Source organism: Meleagris gallopavo, chromosome 5 (assembly GCF_000146605.3).
Source record: "Meleagris gallopavo isolate NT-WF06-2002-E0010 breed Aviagen turkey brand Nicholas breeding stock chromosome 5, Turkey_5.1, whole genome shotgun sequence".
Taxonomy (NCBI): Eukaryota; Metazoa; Chordata; class Aves; order Galliformes; family Phasianidae; genus Meleagris; species Meleagris gallopavo.
In genome coordinates this window covers 58,422,947-58,434,202 of record NC_015015.2, presented here as the reverse complement: position 1 = coordinate 58,434,202, position 11,256 = coordinate 58,422,947, and the positions used below count along the sequence as shown (strand labels likewise).

Below are 11,256 nucleotides of genomic sequence, written 5' to 3'. Positions count from 1 at the left end.
TTTTTCTTTAGCTCATTTAAAAAAATAAAACTTTCAGCATGTTTTGACCTCTAGCCCCTGTAAAACTTACAGGAAAACAGGGAATGTGCCTTTAGTAACAACAGCATTGCTTACCCTGACGTACATGTGCTGCAGCTGCTTCTGTCCTGGCCTAAGATTCCCTATAGGAACTGGAAACCACCATGAATCACCATTGCTCACATACCTTCAGCTCGCATCTACTCCTCATCCATCTTCATGCTACTAATTTTCGGGGGTTAGTTCTGGTTATTTCCTAATTGATAGGAGTGGAGATGGAAGTGAAAATAGCCAGGTTTGCGGCTCCTGCTGTGTCCAGCCCCTCCCGGAGGCACAGCAGGGCTTCAAAGCTCCACGAAGGAGGAAGCACTGATTGCATTGTACCTCGATCTGGAGGAATTCAAAGCACCTCTTTACACAAATAAAAGCTTCTCAGCATCGTTAGACGGGTAAGTACGATATCCATTTCATGTGTGGGCAAAGCATACAGGAACTTTCCAAAGTCGCAGAAATGGAAAGAAAAAACCTCCCAAATCACCCAAGCAGCAGCTCGATAATTACAGCTTATTTTCCAGACTGCAACTTCCAGCAGCAGTTGAAGGTGAGCAGTGCAAGACGCTCAATGGAACCGAGTGACACCTGGGGATGCCCTCTGCCCACAGCCAACCGGCTGCAGCTGCACAAAGCACCCCGTGTGCCCTTGGTGCTCTGCTCCAACCAGCAGGAATCTAAATACAAACGGAAAAATGCACAGTTGTTGTCCAACTGTAACCCTGTGGCCATTAAAACGCATATAACAAATGGAAAGCAATGCAGGAAGCTTTCTGGGCATCATGGCTAAGTGAGCCCCAGGAGGGAAGGACCACATCTCTGGGAGAGTCTGGGCTGTGGTTTCCAAATTGAGGAGCACATTTTGGCAGACCCTGACACGCTGAGCTATTAAGGAAGGCTGCTCAAGATTGCTCTGCAGCTCTCTGCAGAAACTCATCAGTGACAGCATGCATTTACATCATCTAAAATCACCAGCAAGTCATGTACAGATGTGAGAATGCTGTGGAAATATTCTCAATTTGTGATAGGATCGATGCTGGTATGATATGCTGAGGACACATCTATCCAGCAAATGAAGGTATCCTTTTGCACTTTGGGTGCAGAACTAAATACAGGGCTTCTTTTAATTATCATCATTAGCAGATGCCCAAATCTAGAGATACATTAAATCAGCACCACTTTGGGATGGGGTGGCGGCAGCCCAGGCAGCACACCCAACCTGTGGGTCACCGCTCTGCACCACGCTGCAGGCACAGCCCTGCCCAGCTTCAGCCCTTCGTGCTTACCCTGCAATTTGGGAGGGCACTATGGAACAATCCAGCACCGCTCCCGTCACCATCAGATGTTTCCCTGCTGCAACACTGCTTCCAACCTCTGCCAAAATGCCCACAATTGGAGTGAAACCAAATCAAAGTCGTGCTTTTCCACCTGCAGATTGCCTAAAAATAAAGTGGGATTTGGGCAAGCCTTACTTTTCCCCTATGGCTCCAGGCGGTGCTCACTAGCCTCTTACTCTGCCCCAGCTTTTCTCCCCTTTTCAAGCTCAGGGCTGTACCACCTCAGGATAAATGCCATTATAACTCCCAGCTTTACAACAGAACACCATGAGCTGAAAATATTTAATACTCTGCCTGGGATCCAGAGAGAAAATGTGATGTCCTGGGAGAGGCCTCATTTTGGAAAAGCCAGGAGGAGGTGGCATCTATGACATCTGTGCTCACCTGACACAGCTGGCACAGAGTTGACCCCAGAGAGGTGTGAGTAATTTTTGGTTGGATATCAGGAAATACTTCTTTACAGAAAGGGTTGTTAAGCAGTGCAATGGGCTGCCCAGGGAGGTGGTTGAGTCACCATTCCTGGATGTGCTTAAAAACCGTTTGGATGTGGTGCTCAGGGCCATGATTTAGGGGTGGGCTGTTAGAGGTAGGGTAGGATGGTTGGGTTGAGGTTGGACTCGATGATCCTTAAGGTCTTTTCCAACCTGAGCAATTCTGTGATCCTATGAGTGCTGCCCTTACTGGAGGGCAGCAAAGGTGTGCTGGGCTGAGAGGAGCCCATTCAAGCACTAAGGCCACCCGCAGGCTCACCTGCTTCTCCCCATCACTGTGTTACCCTCGGAGCTTTATGAGCTCTGGAGAAGACAAGGGATGCAATGGGAAGACCCAGGGCAGTGCATGAGAACAGAGAGCTCCTCCATCAGTGCTGAGCACAGCCATGGCAAGCACCTGCATCACGGCTCACCGTAACGGCTGTCAGCAACAGGCCGTGTGTGAGGCAGTGCCCCACAACAGCCAGCTTCAAGAATACAGACCCAGGTTATCGATTCTGACCAAACCAGGGCCTTGTGTAGGTCATCTGTATGTAAAGGTTCCTGGGCTTGGTTGCAGATGCTGAAACACAGCGTCCTGAGTGAAGGAGGACCGCACTGCAGCACTAACAAGCTCCACTAAGGAGAGCAGGAGGAGGCAGGACCTTCCCTCCTGCAGCTGCAGCAGTGCTGCAGGACTGGCCCAGTGCTGTGGGGGCAGTGATGGGATGGGAAAGGGCTCTTCCAGCCCCCAGAACCCTCCCCACCTCCTCCAGACACCACAGGGAGGAAGAGAGCAGTAGGAAGGCTGTGCCACCAGCACCACAGCTCTGGGCTTCCAGAGTGCTGCACCCCATTAAACCCCAGTCGCTCCACACAGATCTCAACTCCTTCAAATCTTTATACAAAAGAGCTATTTTGACTTTTTTTTTCTTTTTCTTTTTGGCCTTCTGAAAAACAAAATGCATCCAAGAGATGTTAAATCACACAGCTGCAGGCAGCTGTTCTAGCAAAAGTTTGCAGAACTGGTCTGGTCCATTGAAGTAACAAAGCTTTACTTCCTACTGCACTTCCAGCTCTGCCTCCACCCCGAGGGGAGCCAAAGGAACACAGCATGCCTTCCTTTGTGATGCAGAAATAGGGACGTCAAAAAACAAGGCACTATTAACACTAAGGGGATCTTTGTGGAAGCAGAAAGGATTCTGATTTCTCAGCAAAAACACTGACAACGAAAACAAGGCTGTTGAAATTACCAGCGCTGTGCAGTGACTATTCCGCATTAATTCACCCACTGAATTTATTATGGCAAGATAATTAAGGGGAATTATCATGACAAGATAATTAAGGGAAAACGCATTGTAGGTACAATCAGAGAAGCCCCAGGACACACTTTCACTGAGCTGCAGCTCGACCTGTGCTATGGCATGCATCACATACCTGGCGTACACCACGGTCCACACGGCACCATTTGTGGGATTAAAGAGTTACCAACAAAATCCCGTCTCACGGAGAAAGTGCACCTCCAGTAAGTAAAGTAACATTCACAGCCACCTCTGCAACATTACTGCATTATTTATTGCTGCTTTAACGAGCCTCGGTAGGAGCATTTCTAAGTGACTCTCACTAAGAGGAAGAACTGCAGACATGGCACTGAGGGATGCAGCCAGTGGACGTGGTGGGGGTGGGTTGGGGGTCTCAGAGGTCTTCCCCAAGCCTAATGATTCTGTGATCCTAGGACACCACATCAAATGTGAATAAGAGTTCTTGTTCTTTTTATAGTGCTGTTTGTTCAGAAGACAGGGAGTTTGTTCACAGGTTCAGGGGGTGTATAAACAGGAGGGGGAATGGCAGTCTACAAGGTGGATGGTGATAGGACAAGAGGAATGGTTTTAAAGTGAGACAGGGGAGGTTTAGGTTGGATATGAGGAGGAAGTTTTTCAGCCAGAGGGTGGTGAGGCACTGGAACAGGTTGCCCAAGGAGGCTGTGGATGCCCCATCCCTGCAGGCATTCAAGGCCAGGCTGGATGTGGCTCTGGGCAGCCTGGGCTGCTGGTTGGTGACCTGCACACAGCAGGGGGTTGGGACTGGGTGAGCACTGTGGGCCTTTGCAACCCAGGCCATTCTGTGATTCTATGACAGAACCGCCCAGAGGTCAGGACAGGCTGCTCACCCCTGGTTCATAGCAGTCCCCATGTGGGTGAGGCTCCATTTGCCACATGCTAGTGGCACATGCATCCCATGGGGCACCCCTGCACCAAGACCCAATGCAGGGGGCAAAGGGCAGCATCTTCCTGTTCTGCTTATAAGTCACTTAATCACTTTTTAATTCTGATATTCACCTATTTGCCCAAACATCTGTTCAACTCACTTCAACTTGAGCAAAAAATTTGACAACATGCCAATGGCTCAACTCAGACTTAGTTGCTAAATTCTCAAAGGCTCTGAGAACCAACTTTGAAGGCACCAGTAAGAATACAGTGCTGTGTTATTTACACCTGCCTGGACCTGGGGAGCCCAGCACGGAAAGCAGTGCTCCAACTGGGACTTCCCCAGTGCAGAGCAGGGGGGACTATGGGGGACCCGTGGCAACAGACCAGCACCTCCACTTGCAGCAATCACTGCAGCAGGGATTTTCATCCTTCGTTTCAAGTATTTGTTGTATTTATTCATTCTATTCCCTATTTTCTCCATTGCTCTTTCATAAAAAGGGTTCGTTGTGGAGTTGCTGCAGTATGGCACTCTCCTGCATGCCACTCCTTTGCCTGCAATGCCCTTCAAAGCCCGGCACCGAGGCAGCTTTATCTGCTGCAGGAACCAGTGCAGCCCCGTCCTGATTTGGGCAGACTCAAAGCTGCCTTTGACCTCTCCGCTCTTCTTTCTTTTCATTCTATGAATACTTATTTCTCTTGTTCAGTCCTCGTGGAAATAGGATCAGATTTAATAATCGGCATCTCAGCCGGCTTTTCCTCTCTTCTTCAAAAGGGAATGGTTTTAATACCAGCTAAGAACATCAAACATGGGTTTTCCCTGAAAAAAAAGCCCGTTTCAGCTAAAAGGGAAACAATTGACAAATCCAAAGATGAAACCATTACTCTCTATGTGCTGAAAGTTGTTTTCCCTGTTATCTGCAGCACAGGCTTTAGCAGCAAGCAGGGGATTCTCCAGAAGAACCACGCAGACAGATGAGCACACGGCAGGCCTGAGCTCACAGCAGCACAACGGGCAGTGCTGGTCCAGCTGAGTGAGGGGACAAAGCTGCACACAGGCCTTTGTATATAGGCACCTGCTGCAGGGCACAAGGGCAGCAGCTGCCCAGGGCGTGCAAGTGATGCAAACCACAGCCCGCTCCCAGCACCTGGCAGCAGCAGGATCCACGTCTGGGTTTGGTGCACAGACCTGAATTCCTCCTCTGTGGTCGCTGGCCATGCAGAGCATCCCTCAGAAGAAGCTGAGCTCCCCAAAAAGGCGCTTTCATTTTAATTGTATGCGATATTTAGAATTCAGACTGCATCGCATGCGTTTTATCATCATTCAGCCCCTTTATTGGTGCTCCTCCAGTGGAAGTTCTCTTCGCCTTGAAGTCACGCAGCGGAACCCCGGCTGCGAAGCAGAGACAAAGCTGTGACTGAGGTCAGCTGCAGTAGTTCTGTTTTCAGCCATTAGCTACCAAACTGCACATGGAGCAGAGAAAGGCCACGTTTCCCTGCACCTGACAAATGCTGTGCTGCACCTCGAGAGCAGCAGCAGCGACCAGAGCAGCCGCAGCCTGCGGGCATGACGCACTTCACAGGGCTGAGCAGCACCTCAATAAAACCACCAAACTGCATTATGCGGGCAGACCTGACATTCTGCCGAGATAGATTTTGTTCCCAAAACTGATTTAGCTGAAATTCTTACCCTGCTAAATACCAACATTCATCAGGTTGGGTTATTTGCTGGCGCATAATAATTCCACATAAAGGCTGGGAGGGAGGCTGCAGTGAGCAGATTAGCGGAGAGCAAACCAGCACTGTGAGCAGCACGGCGAGGCACTGCTGGCAGCACTCCCGCTTCCCCCATTTTTGGCTTCACCAGGAGCAAGCAGGCAGGAGAAGCGAGAGGGAAGCTGCAGCTGTTGGGGTCTGCGGGCTCTTCACTGTGCAGGTTACGATAAATATTACATTAGGAACATTAGCAAGAGCTGGTCCAGAATGTTTAAGCCTCGGGCGTGAAACAGAGCTGCAGCAGAAGCAGTGCAGACAGCAGCTGCTTCACACTGCCCTCTGAGAGCAGGAAGGGGAAATCGCTCTTGTTCTGACGGCACTGGGGCCAAAGGGCTGCACTGGAGCTGCAGCCCCGAGCTGTTGCAAAAGCATAGGCCCAATGCAAATAGTCAGCTGCAAACACCTGTGCAAAAAAGCTGATTTTTGATTGCTTCCAATTTTAACATTTGTTTGTTTCTCCCCTCACTCACCCCTTTGCACCACGAAGGACGCTGCAGTGCTTTCATTGAGAGCTCTTCTACTATTTTAACCGTTACTGTTCAATACTGTTTGCTGGAGTAATGGTCAGAGTACAAAGTCTATGTGAAGCTTTTACAGTCAATTAATTAATAAATGACAGATTTAAAAACTGAGCCAATCACTCCCACTGAAATGATCGGCTGTGGATCAGTACAGGAGCTCTGGGAGGGACAGACAAGAGGAGCACACAGTACCACTGAAGGGTTCTGTGCATTTTCTGCCTGTTTTTGTTACATTTACTCTGCCTACAGAGCAGCAGTTGCCTCTAACATCCATTTTTCTTCCAATAAAAAAAAACACATAAACATTACAAAGCACAGAGCACAATAAATACAGTGTAGCAGATAAGCTAAAGAACTGGAAGTAGAAAAAAAAATAAATAATCAAGTGTTAAGAATGATGGAATGGCTTTGCTTCGATGTCCACAAGAAAAAAAAGAACAATTGCTTCAGAGGAACTCAACCATCAGCACGTTTCCATCCAGGCTGGATGCAGATAGCTACACTACAAAGCCAAGGGAAAGGTTTTCCAATAGGAGCACTGACGGATGCTCACAGTGCTCACAGAGGAGATGGGGAGCATGTCAGAACTGAAGGGTAATGAATGCAAGCAGCAAAGACTCCTTATGCCATCTTACATGTGACTTTAAGAGGAAGACTAGCAAGTGAAAATTGGATTGAGAAGGAACAACAATGCCATGAGAACGCCACAGCAAGGAAGGAGATGCTCCATCCTTAACAAGGAGGCAGCACATCTCTGAATCTCAAACCCCAAACATGCCCAGCACTGGTGGGAACCCCCTGGGGTCCCCTCCTTCTGTTCCCAAGGGTGGGGGGCAGGAAATTTATTCCAACATGCTCTCCTGTCCCAAATGAAGGGAGTAGCCACAACTAGCAAGAGGTTCACTTTTCCCCAGACGTAATAAACAGGTCACTGTCATTTTGCCATAGCGACAAAACCCACCTTCTTTAAATGGGACTAACAGCCATAGCGTCACTTTCCAGCTCCATTTGGCTCCAGGTGTATCCCTGCACTCTCAGTTCCTTCCCATGACTCAGTGCAAAACATCTTTGTACCCAAGTATTCCCACAACTCAGAGACAGTTGGATGCTGCATACAGATTTGGGACCTATCCTTGTTTTGGGGTGTTAGAGAAAAGTGCACCTGGGAAGAGGGAGCAGCCATTCCTGGGCAGACCTCAGCTGTGCAAATCATTTTTCCTCACCAACAGCGCTGTTTGTGGCACACAGACTGGGAATTGTGGCAAGAGGAATTTCCAGGGATATTCAGCTTGTCAGGCTTGTTGGCTTGGGATTTATCTCAGTGGAGGCAGAACCCACCCGTGCTCCTGCTGAAAGGCAGGTGGGATGGTGATGACTTGCATGCCTTTGAAGGGTCAGCAGTATCACACAGTGCTCTCTGAACCGTGAGATTGTCTCCTCAGTGCGTGTTTCCACATGGCAGCACCAAGAGAAACAGAAGTCAGGCACCAGTGGCTCTAGGGAGCTCAATAAGGGAAGTGAGGGGATTTAGTCGTTCTCCTAACATCACAGCTGGGAGAACCCCAGCCTTTTAAGCCATGTACATACAAATGCTGGCTCTGCTTTCTTAAGCTCTGGAAAGCACTGCTGCATGCTCAGCACGGGCTGGCAGGGCAGTGGCAGAAGGTGGAGGGCAGCAGCCTCCTTCAGGAGCTCCATGCACTGAGCAGGGCCAGGCTGTGCTCCCCTGCATCTGCGACTGCTTCTGCTCTCAGATCACTTCTAAATGCCTTGAAGTCAAGGATATGATACAAAGCACTATTTAAGTAATACAGAAGCAATCACCAGAAGGATGCTTTTAAGATAAAAGACACTAATATTAAAAAGAAAATGACTAAGGCTGCATTAGCTATTGAGTTGTCCATGAAACAGATGTCTGAACACTGACACGTGAACCAGAACGCTGCTTCAGGCAACAAGATAATGAATTATTGCCACAGCGTATATGAATTTAAATATTGTTAACCATTTCCATTTATAAAGCAAAAAAAATATAGAGGAGTTATGTCTGTTTTGGGAGAGTAACGTGTTCACTTAGGCATAACTCTTTGGAGTTCATGGAATATCCTGAGTTGGAAGGGATCCATGAGGGCCATGGAGTCCAACTCCTGGTGCTTTCTCTGAAACCCAAATTATATGTCCTTTCTTTATCATCCATTACTCCCTTTGGTATAGCAAGGAAGCACATAAAGCCTCATTATGAAAATGTATTAAGGCTGGTCACTAAGTTTAGTGCCCGAATTTCCAATGAGTTCATTAAAAGCCAGGATTTTGTCCACAGAACGGGAAGAAAAAGACAAAAACAGGAGAGAAATAAAGATGACATCACAGAAGGTTACTCAGTAGGGCAGAAGAACACAACCATACAGTTCTTATGGGAAAAGCAAGACTGAAGCATGCAGCCAAGACTACTGAGTCCCTGTCCAAGCTGTAGAGCAAATGCATGCCCATGCCCTTACATGCTGGAGAACACGCCATCATAACAGGATGTTTTTCCTTCACAGATGCTGCATACACACTCTATCAAATAGGTAACTACACAAAAGAGACCAGGGAGGCTGTGAAAAGAAAAGTAAACCCATATGGTGTTGCACAGGTTCATGCTGATGCTGTGCTACAGCTCAGCTTCACACAGAGTAAGTCAGGAAAACACACCACCAGGGTAGGTGAGATGATGTGACGTTGTTAGTGACCCGATGCCTCCCAAGAAGCAGTCCAGGAGAGAACCTTTAGCACTCCTTCAAACTCCTCGAGTCAGAAATTAAAACATACCAAAGAGCAACAAGATGCAGTGCTCACAGGAGAGGAATTACATTAAAAAATAATCAGAACAGTGGTGAGGCTCAAAAGAGAAGTTTCCCATTTGGGACCAAATCACCTGTTCTTCATCCAGAAGTGCTGTTAGCTGACAGATCTGTTCAGCTCCACATCTAGCAGTGTTAAAGGTTTCAACAGTGCAATGCAAATCTCACATGCTGAAGTCTCTGTTCACAGCTAGGCAAGGTTCTGGCAAGGCAGTGCTCAGCTCTGTGAGGAAGCTCTGCATTTCAGGACAGCTGTGATGCATGGTAGCACAGTGCAGCCATTGACCACACATCCCAATAGCACTGGTTCCTATCACAGGGCTGCTTGCTTGGGCCACCCCTGAGATGCCCACGTTGGCTGCAGCAGGGGCTGGCACACAGGCAGCACAACTACCTGCTGTCTAAGGTGGAAATCCATGCATTTTGCTCTCTTTAAAAGCCTGAGGTACCATACTCACGGCTGTCACACCTGGTGCACTTGTGTAATCCCTTTATTCACCGCTCAGTGCACAGCAGCACTCAGCTCAGGGCACATCTCAGCAGCGCAGAGGGACATTCCTGTCGTACAGCACAGAGCTGCGGGCAGACCTCCACTAACCCTGACAGCCACCACACTTGGTCAGGTACATCTCCTCTGCAGCATCACCCTGCTCTCCTCCTTCCGGGGGCAAGATGGGTAACATGAGACAGAAAGGACCTCTCTGATGTTCGCTGCAGAGCAGTTAGTAGCCCACTACAGAACAAGACCGGCACTATCAGGCTCCCCAGAGAGAAGCACGACTTGAGTGCACACGCTGGAGGCAAAGGGCACACAGCTGGCCAGTGCCACCTGCTCTGGGCTCTGCAGAAGACAAGTGGCAGCTACAGATACAGTAAGCCAGGTTAATGCTGGTGCTTCCAGCGGTGCTGATTCAGATTTGCACCGCTGGCAGAGAGGAAGAACTGGCATAAGGCAGGGCACAGGAGATCACACCCCCAAAGGATGAGGTGTGCAAGTATCATCAGAACACTTCCCGAGCTTTGTGAATGAGGTAACCTATAAGGCAAAGAGCACTCTGTGATAACTCACTCAATTATTACAGTTCTAATGAAGCTGCATCTCCTGTACAGTGTCTGGAAGGAACCTCTTACTAAATAGCCATTACATGACTGTGAAGAGTTGGATATGCTGTTCACATCTCAGTTTCCACATGAGTTTGGTAACAAAATCAACATCTTTTGGATGGCACGCAGTAACTACGGCCTTGTGAAAAGCAGTGAGAGGACTGGAGAACCATTAATATTCCATACAATGGGTACAGGTTTCCCTGTTCCAAGTTTGGAGCAAGCCAAGAGCAAAATAGTGCAAGGACTCATGTGCCCCTCTCAGAGCATATGATGAATAGTAAGTTCTGATATCACGCATTGAGAGCCTATTGCAGATCCTCTGTATAAATGAGAAAGAGCAAGTCTGTTTAATGAGCAGCCTGAAAACTGAATCAGACAGAGCAGAAAATCCCAGAGACGTCTCCATAGAGGGGAACATTGGCTGGGGCAGGCGTGGAAGGGATTCTGCAGTAAAGCCAGAAAGGGAAACCTCGCTGTGTAATGCATGAGAGACCCTGCAAGGGGATCCTGGAGTGAACCCCAGGCTGAGCAGCCCCAGTCCTCAGCAGTCACTGCACACAGCAGCCAGCAAAGCTCTGTGTGGGTGCTCAGTGTGCTCAGGAGCAGCAGCAGGAGGGTCAGATGTAGCAGCACTGCATGGCTGCAGCCACTGTTCTCAGTCCCTCTGATTTATCCTGGCCTACAGAAGATCTGCAACTGAGGCCCCGCTGATTTGCAGAGCCCATTAAAGAGCACAAGAGCTTTTCCTCCCAGGCAGTCTCTGCAAAGAGAAGCAGCAGCAGGGCAGGGAAGGCCGAGGCTGGGCACACAGTGCTGCTTGCAGAGAGTGGGCAGGATCAGGATGGGCATCCAGATCTGCAGCTGCCTTTGTGCTCATTGAGCCCTTGGGCTGCTGGAGTCACCAGCCTCACAGCCTGCAGCCATGG

The 11,256-nt window shown here is 48.9% G+C and overlaps 1 long non-coding RNA gene across 2 annotated transcripts in view; it reads right to left on the bottom strand.

Moving 5' to 3' along the window:
• LOC116216708 overlaps positions 1-6,421 on the bottom strand; it is a 37,113-nt gene extending 30,692 nt beyond the window's left edge. For both annotated transcript variants that reach the window (XR_004160016.1, XR_004160017.1), the window contains exon 1: positions 6,330-6,421. This is a non-coding gene — a long non-coding RNA (uncharacterized LOC116216708). The remainder of the gene's footprint in view (positions 1-6,329) is intronic.
• Between the last annotated feature and the right edge of the window lie 4,835 nt (positions 6,422-11,256).